General features: G+C 50.1%; 1 long non-coding RNA gene across 1 annotated transcript; it reads right to left on the minus strand.

The window, feature by feature from the left end:
* Positions 1 to 72: 72 nt before the first annotated feature.
* Positions 73 to 13538, minus strand: LOC139359743 (uncharacterized). The gene is made up of 3 exons (XR_011616133.1): positions 13406 to 13538; positions 8568 to 8630; positions 73 to 295 (listed from the first exon to the last, which is right to left on the minus strand). It is a non-coding gene; the product is annotated as an uncharacterized lncRNA (long non-coding RNA).
* Positions 13539 to 16161: the final 2623 nt, after the last annotated feature.

The raw sequence follows: 16161 nt of genomic DNA on the forward strand, positions 1-16161 counted from the left end.
CCCGCCTCGCGCCTCCCGCCTCGCGCCTCCCGCCTCCCGCCTCGCGCCTCCCGCCTCGCGCCTCCGGCCTCCCGCCTGAGCTTCCGCTGATACCAGCTTTGCGCCGCTGCGGCCCTAGGGGCTTTTTCGAGGGGACCCAAGGGGAAGAGCGAATCCCGCCACCGCCAGCCTAGGTCGGATCCTCATCAGATGCTGGACGTTGGAGGAGGCACCGGGTTGTGGGGCGCCACAGGAGGATTGAACCTCCAGGCTACACCGAAGACTTGGATGTATCTCCGGCCAAGCCATTGCGCATCTGCAAAAGGGAGAAAAGCCTGCTGCTCGGGGATATTGTAAAAATCAAAGCTACTTTTTATATTTTATTTTTATTTATTTATTTATTTTTGAGACCGAGTCTCGCTCTGTCGCCCAGACTGCAGTGCAGTGGTGCGATTTCGGCTCACTGCAACCTCCGCCTCCCGGGTTCAAGCGATTCACCTGCCTCAGCCTCCCGAGTAGCTGGGATTACAGGCGCGCACCACCACACCCGGCTAATTTTTGTATTTTTAGTAAAGACGGGATTTCGCAATGTTGACCAGGCTGGTCTCGAACTCCTGACCTCAGGTGATCTGCCCGCTTCGGCCTCCCAAAGTGGTGGGATTACAGGCGTGAGCCGCCGCACCCAGCCTATTTTTATTTTTTAAAATGTAGCTTTGGGCCGGGCGCGGTGGCTCACGCCTGTAAATTCCAATACTTTGGGAGGCCAAGGCTGGTAGATCACGAGGTCAGGAGATTGAGACCAATCTGGCTAACACGGTGAAACCCCGTCTCTACTAAAAATACAAAAAAAAAAAAAAAAAAAAAAGCCGGGCGTGGGGGCGGGCACCTGTAGTCCCAGCCACTTGGGAGGCTGAGGCTGGAGAATGGTGTGAATCCGGGAGGCTGAGCTTGCAGTGAGCCGAGATCTACCACTGCACTCCAGCCTGAGCAACAAAGCGAGTCTCCGTCTCAAAAAAAAAAAAAGTAGCCTTGAATGCCGGACACAGTGTCTCACACCTGTAATCCTAGCACTTTGGAAGCAGATCACCCGAGGTCTGGCGTTCGAGACCCGCCTGGCCAACATGGCAAAACCCTGTCTCTAGTAAAAAAGTACAAAAATTAGCCGGTTGTGGTGGCGGGCGTCTGTAGTCCCCGCTACTTGGGAGGCTGAGGCAGGAGAATTGCTTGAACCGTGGAGGCGGAGGTTGCAGTGAGCTAAGATCGTGCCACTGTACTCCAACCTGGGCGACAGAGTGAGACTTTGTCTCAAAAAATATATAAATAAAAACTAAAAATAGGCCGGGCGCAGTGGCTCAAGCCTGTAATCCCAGCACTTTGGGAGGCCGAGACGGGCGGATCACGAGGTCAGGAGATCGAGACCATCCTGGCTAACACGGTGAAACCCCGTCTCTACTAAAAAAAATACAAAAAACTAGCCGGGCGAGGTGGCGGGCGTCTGTAGTCCCAGCTACTCAGGAGGCTGAGGCAGGAGAATGGCGTGAACCCAGGAGGCGGAGCTTGCAGTGAGCTGAGATCCGGCCACTGCACTCCAGCCTGGGCGACAGAGCGAGACTCCGTCTCAAAAAAAAAACAAAAAAACAAAAAACAAAAAACTAAAAATAAAAAAGTAGTGACGGTGTTGCGCTATGTTGCCCAGGCTGGTCTCAAACTCCTGGCCTTAAGTGAGCCTCCTTCCTCAGCCTCTCAAGTAGCTAGGACCACAGATGCGTGCCACTGTGCCTGGCTAATTTTTTTTTTTTTTTTTTTTTTTTTACATTTTTTGTAGAGGAGGTCTCACTATGTTGCCCAGGCCATCTTGGACTCCTGGCCTCAAGCAATCCTCCATCCTCAGCCTCCCAAAGTGCTAGGATTACAGGTGTGAGCCACCATGCCCCACCAAAGCTACTTGTTAATTGTGTGGAATTATCAATATTTTTTTCAATCTGCTCCCACTGCTCCATTTTTACTCCATTTTGACAGCCTTCACATCACTATCAAAGTGATTTCCTACCACCCACATCAAATCTTGCTTCTTTTCCACTTTAAAACTTCCAAAGGCTTCCCACTTACTCCAGGAGAAAGCTCAAATGCTTTAGCAGACTGTCAACACCATCCACTGTGTGCCCTGCCTACCTTCCTTTTATTCATTCACAACATATTCAGTGGGTAACAGGCACTGCTGTAGTATCTAGCAGAGAATAAGGCAAACTTCCTGCCCTCATGTTGCTGACATTTTACCAGAGGAGGGAGATCAGGTATTAAATATATGTAAACAAATTAAATTTTGTACCCCCTTGGTTCTTTTTTTCTGATTTATTTTTTATTTTTATTTTTTGAGATGGAGTTTCGCTCTTGTCTCCCAGGCTGGAGTGCAATGGTGCGATCTTGGCTCACTACAACCTCTGCCTCCCGGGTTCAAGTGATTCTCCTGCCTCAGCCTCCTGAGTAGCTGAGATTACAGGCAACTGCCACCACACACACCTAATTTTTGTGTTTTTAGTAGAGACAGGGTTTCACCATGTTGGCCAGGCTAGTCTCGAACTCCTAACCTCAGGCAATCCCGCCTGCCTTGGCCTCCCAAAGTGCTGGGATTACTGGCATGAGCCACCATGCCCAGCCTTTTTTTTCTGAATTTTTAGAGATGTGGTCTTGCTTTGTTGCTCAGGCTGGTCTTGAACTCCTGGGCTCAAGCGATCCTCTAGCCTCAGCCTCCCAGGTAGCTGAGATTACAGGCATGAGCCACCATGCCTGACTTCCCATTGGTTCTTTCAATAGGATTTGCTGAAGCTTCCTGAACCAGTGTGTAGGGTCTCACATTTCCACAGCTTTGCAGATGCTGATCCCTCTGCTTGGGACACCCTCTGTCTTCCCCTCAAACCTCTTCCTCATCCCTCAAGCATGTGCTCAGTTTCGCCTCTGTGAGGCCTCCCTACCAACCTCAGGCAGAGGTGGCTGCTTTGGGCTGTGAATTCCCAGAGCATCATACAGATACTATTGTTCTAGCACTTCTCACAAGATACTTGAATTCCTCACTTCCGTGTCTGGCTCCACAATTAGACTGCAAGTGTCTGGGGCCTGGTCTGAGTCATCTCCTTATCCTGAGCTCTAGTGCTTGGCCTAGCCCTGGGAGCCTTGGTGAATATTCACTGGTTCTTTTTCTTTCTTTCTTTCTTTCTTTCTTTCTTTTTTCTTTTCTTTTTTTTTTGAGACGAAGCTTTGCTCTTGTCGCCCAGGCTGGAGTGCAGTGGTGCGATCTCGGCTCACTGCAACCTCCGCCCCCTGGATTCAAGAAATTCTTCTGCCTGCCTCAGCCTCTGGAGTAGCTGGGATTACAGGCATGTGCCACCATGCCCAGCTAATTTTGTATTTTTAGTAGAGATGGGGTTTCTCCATGTTGGTCAGGCTGCTCGAACTCCCGACCTTAGGTGATCCGCCCGCCTTGGCCTCCCAAAGTGCTGGGATTACAGGCGTGAGCCACTGCACCCGGCCTATTTTTTTTCTTTTAAAAAAGTAGACATGGGGTCTCGCTATGTTGACTAGGCTGGTCTCCCAACTCCTGCCTCAAATGATCCTCCCACCTTGGCCTCCCAAGTTGCTGGTATTACAGGCCAGAGCCACTGCACTCAGCCGATACTCACTGATTCTCTGAATGAATTGAAACCAAACACTATCCATGAATGAAGCATTGATTTCCACATGTCCTAATTCCCTTGACTTTCAAGGCACTCAGCCCTCCCCGTTTCATTCCTAACCTTTTTAGATCACACACACACACTTGCACACACCCACACATGCATGCTCACACAAGCACCCCTCTCCATGGAGGCCTCCAACTTCCTACACGATGGCTGAATCCTGGCATTTTCCCCTAAAAACAATGCCACCATATACCTATTTTTGTCCACATTCTCCACTCCAACATACCTCACCACAGCTGCTGCCCCCGAGGTTTCCTACACCATGAGGCAGCCACGGAAATCGCCAGGGGCTGTGTCCCTGGATCCCAAATCTTCCCTCCCACTGTCAACCATACTGAGATGGTCTCAGCCACCCTCTTGGCTACCCCTGGCGTTTCAGAGGGCATTTCAAGCCCAGAAAACAGAAATCTAGCTGTCTTTAATGTCACCATTATTGATCCTAAAGAAGATTGCCTTCTTAGGCTGTCTTCTGTTTTTTGGTTTTTTTTTTTTTTGAGACACAGTCTCACTCGGTAGCCCAGGCTGGAATGCAATGGCATAATCATGGCTCACCACAACAGCTTCGACCTCCTGGCTCAAGGGATCCTTCCACCTCAGTCTCCCAAATAGGTGAGACTACAGGTGCATGCTACCACACCCAGCTAATTTTTAAATTTTTTGTAGAGACGAGGTCTCACTATATTGCTCGGGCTGTTCTTGAACTCTTGGGCTCAGGCGATCCTCCTGCCTCAGCCTCCCGAAGTGCTGGGATAACAAGTGTGAACCACTGTTCACGCTTGTAACAGGCCTTGGGCTGTCACAGGCCTTGGGCTGTCTTATTGTCTGATGGAATCCTGAGGACCAAGATGAGGCCAGTTCCCACCTCAGCCCTAGAAAAGGCCTCCAGGAACACATATTCTGCATATTCTGCCAACAGAGAGACGTCAGCCTTGGCAAGGCTCCTGGACACGTCCGTGGCCTGCAGTGCCCAGACCCGCTGGTGCTGGTGTTTTGTTCCTACCATGGGCTCATACATTATGCAGGAGTATGGGCAGTGCCCCAGGCCTGTGTTGCCAGGCAAGCCAAGACAAGAGATGATGTATATACCCCACTTTGCCAAGGCCCCATTTCTTTCTTTCTTTCTTTTTTTTTTTTTTGAGATGGAGTCTTGCTCTGTTGCCCACACTAGAGTACGGTGGCGTGATCTCAGCTCACTGCAACCTCCGCCTGCCAAGTTGAGTAATTCTCCTATATCAGCCTCCCGAGTAGCTGTGATTACAGACACACGCCACCATGCCCAGCTAATTTTTGTATTTTTAGTAGAGACAGGGTTTCACCATGTTGGCCAGGCTAGTCTCAAACTCCTAACCTCGTGATTTTTCCACGTCGGCCTCCCAAAGTGCTGGGATTACAGGTGTGAGCCACGGTGCCTGGCTGTGCCAAGGCCCCACTTCTATCCACATCACACCATTTGCTGGGGGCAGAGAGAAACTGACTTCACAATAGCCAGGTAACCACAAGGTCTCCTCTCCTTGAAGCTGGAAGCTGGAGAGGTCAGATAGTATCATATGTAGTTCCGCATTTCCCCTGGGAAAAGGCAGACAGGACTGTATACTTCCAATCATGGTGGGGTGGGTGGGAGATCAGAGATGCAGAGAATCCCAGAAGATGAAAGAAGCTTCAGTGGGCTTGGGCATGGGAAGGGACCTGGCAGTTCTGATTCTGATCTAATAATTTCAGCTGCCTCCAATGGACATCCAATGATATCATCTCCCAGAGATTAAGAAGAGGTTCAGCAGCCTCCTTAGTATGAAAATGAAAGGTTTGTGTTTAGGTAATTACCCTGGGGGAATGAAGCTGTGCCGAGCTAGAGCTGGTGTCAATAGACTTTATCTTACTTAATCCTTACAGGAGGCATGAGTGGCAGAAACAATTACTTCCATTTTGTAGGTTGGAAATAATGGCCCAGTTGGAAACAAAATGAAACAAACCTTTAGGCCGGGTGCAGTGTCTCACGCCTGTAATCCCAGCACTTTGGGAGGCCAAGGCAGGTGGATCACCTGAAGTCAGGAGTTTGAGATCAGCTTGGCCAGCATAGCAAAACCCCATCTCTACTAAAAATACAAAAATTAGCTGGGCATGGTGGTGGGTACCTATAATCCCAGCTACTTGGGAGGCTGAGACAGGAGAATTGCTGGAACCCACAAAGCAAAGGTTGCAGTGAGCCGAGATCGCACCACTGCACTCCAGCCTGGGTGACAGAGAGAGACTCTGCCTCTAAAAAAAAAAAAAAACAAAGGCGGGGCGCGGTGGCTCACGCCTGTAATCCCAACACTGGGAGGCCGAGGCTGGTGGATCACGAGGCGAGGAGATCGAGACGATCCTGGCGAACATGGTGAAACCCCGTCTCTACTAAAAATACAAAACAAAAACAAAAACAAACAAATAAAAAAATAGCTGGGCATGGTGGTGCGTGCCTATAATCTCAGCTACTCTGGAGGCTGAGGCAGGAGAATCTCTCAAACTCGGGAGGTAGAGGGCAGAGGGTGCAGTGAGCTGAGATGGAGTCACTGAACTGCAGCCTGGGCGAGAAAAAAATAAAAGGCTTTAGAACCAGGAAAGATCTGGATTTGAATTCTAGTTCTGCCACAGCGTATCTGTGCAACCCTGGCCAAGTCAACTGACCTCACTGAGCCTCAGTTGTCCTCATGTGGAAAGTGGGGATGACCCTCAGGGACTGGCAGGGCTTCCTGTGATTATTTGAGAAAATGTATGCAAAGTACATGGCATAGAACGAAGGCTCATTAAAATATATAGCCAGGTGCAGTGGTTCATGCCTGCAATCCCCCAGCACTTTGGGAAGCTGACGTGGAAGGATCAGTTGAGCCCAGGAGTTCAACACCAGCCTCAGAAATATAGTGAACCCCATCTCTACAAAAAAATAAGAAAAATTAGCCAGACATGTTGTCTAATTTTTGTGTGCATTTATGGCCCAACTACTTGGGAAGCTGAGGTGGGAGAATCTCTTGAGCCCAGGAGTTTTTTTGTTTGTTTGTTGGTGGTGGTGGTGGTGGGTTTTTTTTTTTTTTCTTTTCTTTTGGAGACACAGTTTCACTCTTGTTGCCCGAGCTGGAGTGCAGTCGTGTGATCTCACCTCACTGCAACCTCTGCCTCCTGGGTTCAAGTGATTCTCCTGCCTCTGTCTCCTGAGTAGCTGGGATTACAGGCACCTGACACCACGCCTGGCTAATTTTTGTATATTTAGTAGAGACGGGGTTTCACCATGTTGACCAGGCTGGTCTTGAATTTCTGACCTCAGGTAATCCACCCATCTCGGCCTCCCAAAGGTCTGGGATTACAGGCATGAGCCACCGTGCCAGGCCCAAGCCCAAGAGTTTGAGACTACAGTGAGCTATGATTGCACCACTCCACTCCAGCCTAGGCAACAGAGTGAGACACTGTCTCAAAAAAAAAAACAAAAAACAAAAAACAAAAAACCCAAACAAACAAACAAACAAAAAATTATAGGCCATGCATGGTGGCTCACACCTGTAATCCCTGCATTTTGGGAGGCCGAGGTGGGTGGATCACCTGAGGTCAGTAGTTTGAGACCAGCCTGGCCAACATGGTGAAACCCAGTCTCTACAAAAAATACAAAATTAGGCTGGGTGTGGTGGCTCTCACCTGTAATCCCAGCACTTTGGGAGGCCGAGGCAGGTGGATCACTTGAGGTCAGGAGTTTGTGACCAGCCTGGCCAACATGGTAAAACCCTGTCTCTAGTAAAAATACACAAATTAGCCAAGCGTGGTGACATGTATCTGCAATCCCAGATACTCAGGAAGCTGAGGCAGGAGAATTGCTTGAACCTGGGAGGCAGAGGTTTCAGTGAGCTGAGATTTTACCACTGGACTCCAGCCTGGGTGACAGAGCAAGACTCTGTCTCAAAAACAAACAAACAAACAAAAAACCAAAACCAAAAAGCAAAAATTAGCCAGGCATGGTGGCACATGCCTGTAGCCCCAGCTACTCAGGAGGCTGAGGTGGGAAGATTACTTGACCCCTGGGGGCGGAGGTTGCAATGAGCCGAGATTGTGATTGATCGATCGATAGACAGATGGATAGACAGACAGATGGATAGACAGATAGATAAATGATACAACAGGCCAGGTTTGGTGCTCACGCTTGCAATCCCAGCTACTTAGGAGGCTGAAGAGGGAGGATCAGTTGAACCCGGGAGTTCAAGGCTACAGGGAGCCATGATCATGACACTGCACTCCAGCCTGGATGACAGAGAGAGATCTCATCTCTAAATACATACATTTTTAATGACTATTAATGAATATCACAATACATATGTGTATAGCAACTGTGCTTTACACGGATCTCATTTTGATTAATGAGAGGTGCTGCTGTTTCATAGATGAGGCGCCCAAGGCTCAGAGGGGTTGAATCCCTTGCACAAGAACGCCAGGCTAGTGACTGGCAGAAGCAGGACTTAGGCCTGGCAATGGGACTTGGTGTGTGCTCAGTGGAAGCTCAGAGAGGTTGTGAAATTTGGCCAATGTCTCAACAGCCAGTCGATGTGAGAAGAAAGGGATTGGACCCTTAGCTGTCTGGCTGCAACTCATCTGCTGCGCCCTCAGCTTTTTCTGGTGTGCAGATAGAGGGTGGGACTGGCATTGCCTGGGACAGTCCCTAACCTGGGACAGGTAAGTAAAAGTACTAAATAATAAATGGTCTGGCACCCCAGCCAGGTCTCACCCCAGAGCCCAGGCGGGGGGAATCGGACCCTTCCCTGGGTATCACGTGGGAAACAGGCCACTTCTGGCCGCTTATTGTTTACTTATTCACAGCCTTCGATGATATCACACCTGCACACCTCCGCAAGGAACCCGGTGGAGAGGATGAGTGAAATAGCCTGTGGGCAGCAGAGCCTGGAAGAACAGAGAACGGTAAACTCAAGGCCAAGGGTAAATTGGGTGGCGGGTCTCTGAGGACTGCGTGGGGGTGAGACTCGCCTGGGGAGACAGGCTAGGGGAAGGAAAGACGGTGGCTAAAGTCACAGAGGCCTGGATGGGCCCTCCTATACCCCTGCCCTGCACTGCTGCTCCACGCGTGGACTGCCTAATGCTTTCTGTTTTGTTTGTTTTTGTTTTGTTTTTGAGACAGGGTCTCCTTCTGTCACCCAGGCTGGAGTGCGGTGGCGTGATCATGGCTCACTGTGGCCTCCACCTCCCTAGCTCAAGCGATCCTCTCACCTCAGCCTCCTAAGTAGCTAGGACTACAGGCACACAGCACCACACCCAGCTAATTTTTTTGACTTTTTGTAGAGAGGAGGTCTCACTGTGTTGCCCAGGCTGGCCCAGTGCTTTCTGGCTGCCCACCCAGACCGGGACAGGCTGGTGTGTCTCCCTTCCTGGGCTGGGATGTCCTGAACACCCACGGACCACCCAACAAGGGTTCAGAGGGTGGGGTGCATCCCATCTTGGGTTTATTTTGGGTGGCATGGCAGCAAGAAAACACACACACAAACACACATACCACACGCAAACACACACCACACACACACCAACACACACACACCATACACATACCACACAAACACATACACCACACAGACCCACACACACACCATACACATACCACACAAACACATACACCACACACACAAATTCACACACACCTCACACAAACACACACACCACACACACACCAACACACACACCATACACACACCACACAAACACATACACCACACACACAAATACACACACACCTCACACAAACATGCACACCACACACACCAACACACACACACACCATACACCACACAAACACACCACACACCACACAAACACACCACACACACCAACACTCACACACCATACACACACCACACAAACACACCATACACACACCACATAAACACATACACCACACACCACACACACCACACACACCAACAAACACATCATACACATACCACACAAACACACACCATACACAAATACACACCACACATGCACCACACAAACACATACCTCATACACACCACACACCAACACACACCACACACATCACACACACCACACACAAATACACACACCTCACACAAACACACATACACACAGCAACACTCACACACCACACACACCACACACACAAATACACACACAGCTCACACACACCCCAACACTCACACACCATACACACACCACACAAACACACCACACACAAATACACACCATACACATACCACACACACCAACACACACACCATACACACACCACACAAACACACACCACACACACAAATACACACACAGCTCACACACACACACCACACACACCAACACTCACACACCATACACACACCAAACACACCACACGCAAATACACACACACCACACACACACAAACACCACACATACACCCCATACACCCACCCCCACACACCCCACCACACACATGCCACACACACACCACACACCACACACCACACACACCACACAAACACACCACACACCACACACAAACCACACACCACACACAAACCACACACCACACACAAACACCACACACACACCCCATACACCCACCCCCACACACCCCACCACACACACACCACACACACACTACGCACACACACACCACACATACACCCCACACACTCCACCACACACACACCACACACTACACACACACACCACACACACACACCACACACAAACACCACACACACACCCCATACACCCACTCCCACACACCCCACCACACACACACCCCACACACCACACACACACCCCATACACCCAACCCCACACACCCTACCACACACACACCCCACACACCACACACACTATGCACACACACATCACACACACCACACACAACACACACAAACACCACACATACACCCCATACACCCACCCCCACACACTCCACCACACACACACACCCCACACACCACATAGACACACCACACACACCCCATACACCCACCCCCACATACCCCACCACACACACACCACACACACCACACACAAACACACCACACACACCCCCCATACACCCACCCCCACACACTCCACCACACACACACCACACACACACACACCACACACACCACACACACACCCCACCACACACACCACACAGACACCACACACACACACACCACGCACACACACACCACACACACCACACACCACACACACACACACACAACACACACACCCCATACACCCACCCCCACACACCCCACCACACACACACCACACACACATGCACACACACACCACACACACCCCACCCCCCCACACACACCACACACACACACCACGCACACACACCCCACACACCACACACACACCACACACACACCACACACACCCACACACCACACACAAACACACACGCACCACACACGCACCACACACACCAACACACACACCACACACCACACACATCCCACACAAACACACCACACACCCCACACAAACACACCACACACCACACACCACACACACACCCCATACACACACCCCCACACACCCCACCACACACACACCACACACACACCACACACACACCCCACACACCACACAAACCCACACACCACACACACCCCACACACACCACACAAACCCACACACCACACACACCCCACACACCACACACAAACACACACGCACCACACACACACCACACACACCAACACACACCACACACAAACACGACACACACACCCCATACACCCACCCCCCACACCCCACCACACACATACCCCACACACACACCACACACACCACACACCACACACCACACACCACACACACCACACACACACCCCACACACCACACAAACCCACACACCACACACACCACACACAAACACACACACCACACACACACCACACACACCCCACACACCACACGCACCACACACAAACACACACGCACCACACACACACCACACACACCAATACACACACCACACACACATCACACACCACACACACACCCCATACACCCACCCCCACACACCACACACACCACACACACAAACACACCACACACACCCCCACTCCACACACACCCCATACACCCACCCCACACACCCCACCACACACACACCACACACACCACACACACACCACACACACCCACATAGCACACACACCACACACAAACACACACGCACCACACACACCAACAAACACACCACACACACAAATACACACACACCTCACACAAACACACATACCACACCAACACACACAACTCAAACACACACAACACACACAAAAATACACACACGCCACACAAAAAACACGCACACCACACACACCAACACACACCATACACATACCAAACACACACCACACACAAATACACACACACCACACATGCACCACACATCACAGACACCACACACACCAACACTCACACACCACACACACCACACAAACAACACACACAAATACATACACACACCTCACACACACACCACATACATCAACACTCACACAAACACACACACCACACACACAAATACACACACACCATACACATACCACACACACACACCACACATAAACCACACCACACACAAACACCACACACACACACACCACACACACACACACACCACACATACACCACACACACACCACACACACACACCACACACACCACACAAACACCACACACACCACACGCCACACGCACCACACACACCACGCACACCACACAAACACACCACACATACACCACATGCACCACACACACACACACCATACACCCACCCCCACACACCCCACCACACACACACCACACACACACCACACACAGCACACACACACCACACACCACACACAGCACACACACACCACACACCACACACACAGCACACACACACCCTATACACCCACCCCCCCACACCCCACCACACACACCACACACCACACAAACACACCACACACACACACCCATACACCCACCCACACACACCCCACCACACACACACCACACACAGCACACACACACCACACAAACACCCCACACACACAGCACACACACACCACACAAACACACCACACACACACCACACACACACCCCATACAACCACCCCCACACACCCCACCACACACACACCACACACACACACCCTGAACAAGCTACTCTCTTTCTCTTTCCAATTCCCTTTCAGCATTTCTGATTACTGCAGGAGAAAGTCTCAATTTGCTGGCAGAAATCCTTTAACACCTATCTATGCTTATCTTTTTGTTCTTTCTTCTTTTTTTTTTTTTTTGAGATGGAGTCTTGCTTTGTCACCCAGGCTGGAATACAATGGGGCAATCTCGGCTCACTGCAATCTCCACCTCCTGGGTTGAACTGATTCTTCTGACTCGACCTCCCGAGTAGCTGGGACTACAGGTACACGCCACCATGCCTGGTTAATTTTTATATTTTTAATGGAGATGGGGTTTCACCATATTGGCCAGGCTGGTCTCGAACCCTCGACCTTAGTTTATCTGTCCCCCTCAGCCTCCCAGAGTGCTGGGATTACAGACATGAGCCACTGTGCCGGACCTGATCTTTCTTTTTTTAACGAGAAAGCCAGCCTTGAGTTCAGAATGAGCAGCTGCCGATAGTATCTAGCTAGAATGTTTTAAAATGTGTTTTCATTTTTGTATTTTTTGTTACCTTCTGTTTATCACAGGTGGTACTGGTTTTCTATTTTCCAGAGTGATAAAAAGTTTCCTTTTGAAGTACATGATAGCGGCAGTCGCTCTCTCCTGTAATCCCCGCACTTCGGGAGGCCAAGGCACGCAGATCACCTGAGGTCAGGAGTTTGAGACGAGCCTGGGCAACATGATGAAACCCTGTCTTTACTAAAAAAATACAAACAATTAGCCAAGTGTGTGGTGGCGGGCACCTGTAATCCCAGCTACTCGGAAGGCTGAGGCAGGAGAATCGCTTGAACCCAGGAGGCGGAGGTTGCAGTGAGCCAAGATAGCACCATTGCCCTCCAGCCTGGGCAACAAGAGCGAAACTTCGTCTCAAATGAAAGAAAATAAAGTACATGGTTAGTTTAGCACAGTGGCTCATGCCTGTAATCCTAGCACTCTGGGAGGCGAGGCAGGCAGATCACTTGAGGTCAGGAGTTCGAGACCACCCTGGCCAACATGGTGAAACCCCGTCTCCACTAAAAATATAAAAATTAGCCAGGTGTGGTGGCACACACCTGTAATCCCAGCTACTCGAGAGGCTGAGGCAGGAGAATTGCTTGAACCTGGGAGGCGGAGGCTGCAGTGAGCTGAGATTGCACTACTGCACTTTAGCCTGGCAGACAGAGTTAAAAAAAAAAAAAAAAAAGGACATGGTTAGGTCATGCTAACCATGGTGGCTCACGCCTGTAATCCCAGCACTTTTGGAGGCCAAGGTGGGAGGATCAGGCGTATTGCTGGATGGAGCTCAGGAGTTTGAGACAAGCATGAGCAACATGGCGAAACCCTGTCTCCACCAAAAATACAAAAAATTAGCCATGCATGATGGTGGCGTGCCTGTGGTCCCAGCCACACTACTTGGGAGGCTACTCTGGAGGCTGAGGCAGGAGGATCGTTTGAGCCTGGCAAACAGAGGTTGCAGGGAGCTGAGATGGCACCACTGCTTTCCAGCCTGGACAACGGAGTGACAACCCCATCTCAAAAAATAATACATGATGACAAAAAAAAAAAAAAACCCACAGCCAGTGCTCTGAAAATCACATGACTTGGTTCAAATCCCTACTTGTGCCACTTTCTACCTGCATGACCTTGAGCAAGTCACACAACCTCTCTGTGCCTCAATTTCCTCCTCTGAACAGTGACTGAGAGTGTGTCTCACCTGACACAGTGACTTGTGCCTATAATCCCAGCACTTTGGGAGGCCAACGTAGGAGAATGCTTGAGGCCAGGAGTTTGAGACCAACCTAGGCAACAAATCGAGACCCCCATCTGTAGAAAAAATTTTAAAAATAAGCTGGCAGTGATGAGTCTGAGAGCCTGTAGTCCCAGCCACTTGGGAGGCTGAGGCAGGAGGATCCCCTGAGCACAGGAGTTTGAGTTACAGTGAACTAATGATGCCAGTGTACTCCATCAAGGGAGACAAAATGAGAGACCCGTCTCAAAAATCAAAACAAAACAAAAATCCCAGTATGTCCGTCTTAAGATTATTGTGGAGATTGAATTAGTTAATATATGTAAAGGGCTTAGATTGCTGCCGGATATTTAGTAAATGCTCTATAAATGTTTGCTTTTTTTTTTTCCTTTTGGAGAGAGAGTTTTACTCTGTCACCAGGCTGGAGCGCAGTGGCCTGATCTCGGCTCACTGCAACCTCCGCCTTTCAGTTTCAAAGAATTCTCCTGCCTCAGCCTCCCAAGTAGCTGGGATTACAGGCGCATGCCACCGTGCCCAGCTAATTTATTTTTTTTTTTTTTGAGACGGAGTCTCGCTCTGTCGCCCGGGCTGGAGTGAGTGGCTGGATCTCAGCTCACTGCAAGCTCCGCCTCCGGGTTTACACCATTCTCCTGCCTTAGCCTCCCGAGTAGCTGGGACTACAGGCACCCGCCACATCTCCCGGCTAGTTTTTTTTTTTTTTTTTTTTGTATTTTTTAGTAGAGAAAGGGTTTCACCATGTTGGTCAGGCTGATCTCAAACTCCTGACCTCATGATCCACCCACCTCAGCCTCCCAAAGTGTTGAGATTCCAGACATGAGCCACTGTGCCTGGCTTAATGTTTGCTCTTATTAGGTCAAATAGAGATAAACAACAACAATAACAAAAAACCATAACTGACCATAACTGAGGGTTTTCTTTACATGGGGAAACAAAGGTTTGGAGGCCGGGCGCGGTGGCTCAAGCCTGTAATCCCAGCACTTTGGGAGGCCGAGGCGGGCGGATCACGAGGTCAGGAGATCGAGACCATCCTGGCTGACACGGTGAAACCCCGTCTCTACTAAAAAAAAAAATACAAAAAACTAGCCGGGCGAGGTGGCGGGCGCCTGTAGTCCCAGCTACTGGGGAGGCTGAGGCAGGAGAATGGCGTGAACCCGGGAGGCGGAGCCTGCAGTGAGCTGAGATCCGGCCACTGCACTCCAGCCTGGGCGGCAGAGCGAGACTCCGTCTCAAAAAAAAAAAAAAAAAAAAAAAAAAAAAAAAAAAAAACAAAGGTTTGGAGAAGCTAGAGGCTGAGTTAGGATCTTGGTAAGTTTCTGGATTCCCAGTCTAATTGCCAGCCATTTCAATCTTCAGTAATTAATATAATCTCTCAACTTCCACTTAATCACCTGCAAAATGGGACTAATCCTATCTCATTGAATGTTGGGATTGGTGTGTATAAAGGCGGGTCAGAGGCTGGGCACAGTGGTTCATGCCTGTAATTCCAACACTTTGGGAGGCCAAAGCGGGTGGATCGCTTG

The sequence above is a fragment of the Macaca nemestrina genome, chromosome 18 (assembly GCF_043159975.1).
Source record: "Macaca nemestrina isolate mMacNem1 chromosome 18, mMacNem.hap1, whole genome shotgun sequence".
NCBI lineage: Eukaryota > Metazoa > Chordata > Mammalia > Primates > Cercopithecidae > Macaca > Macaca nemestrina.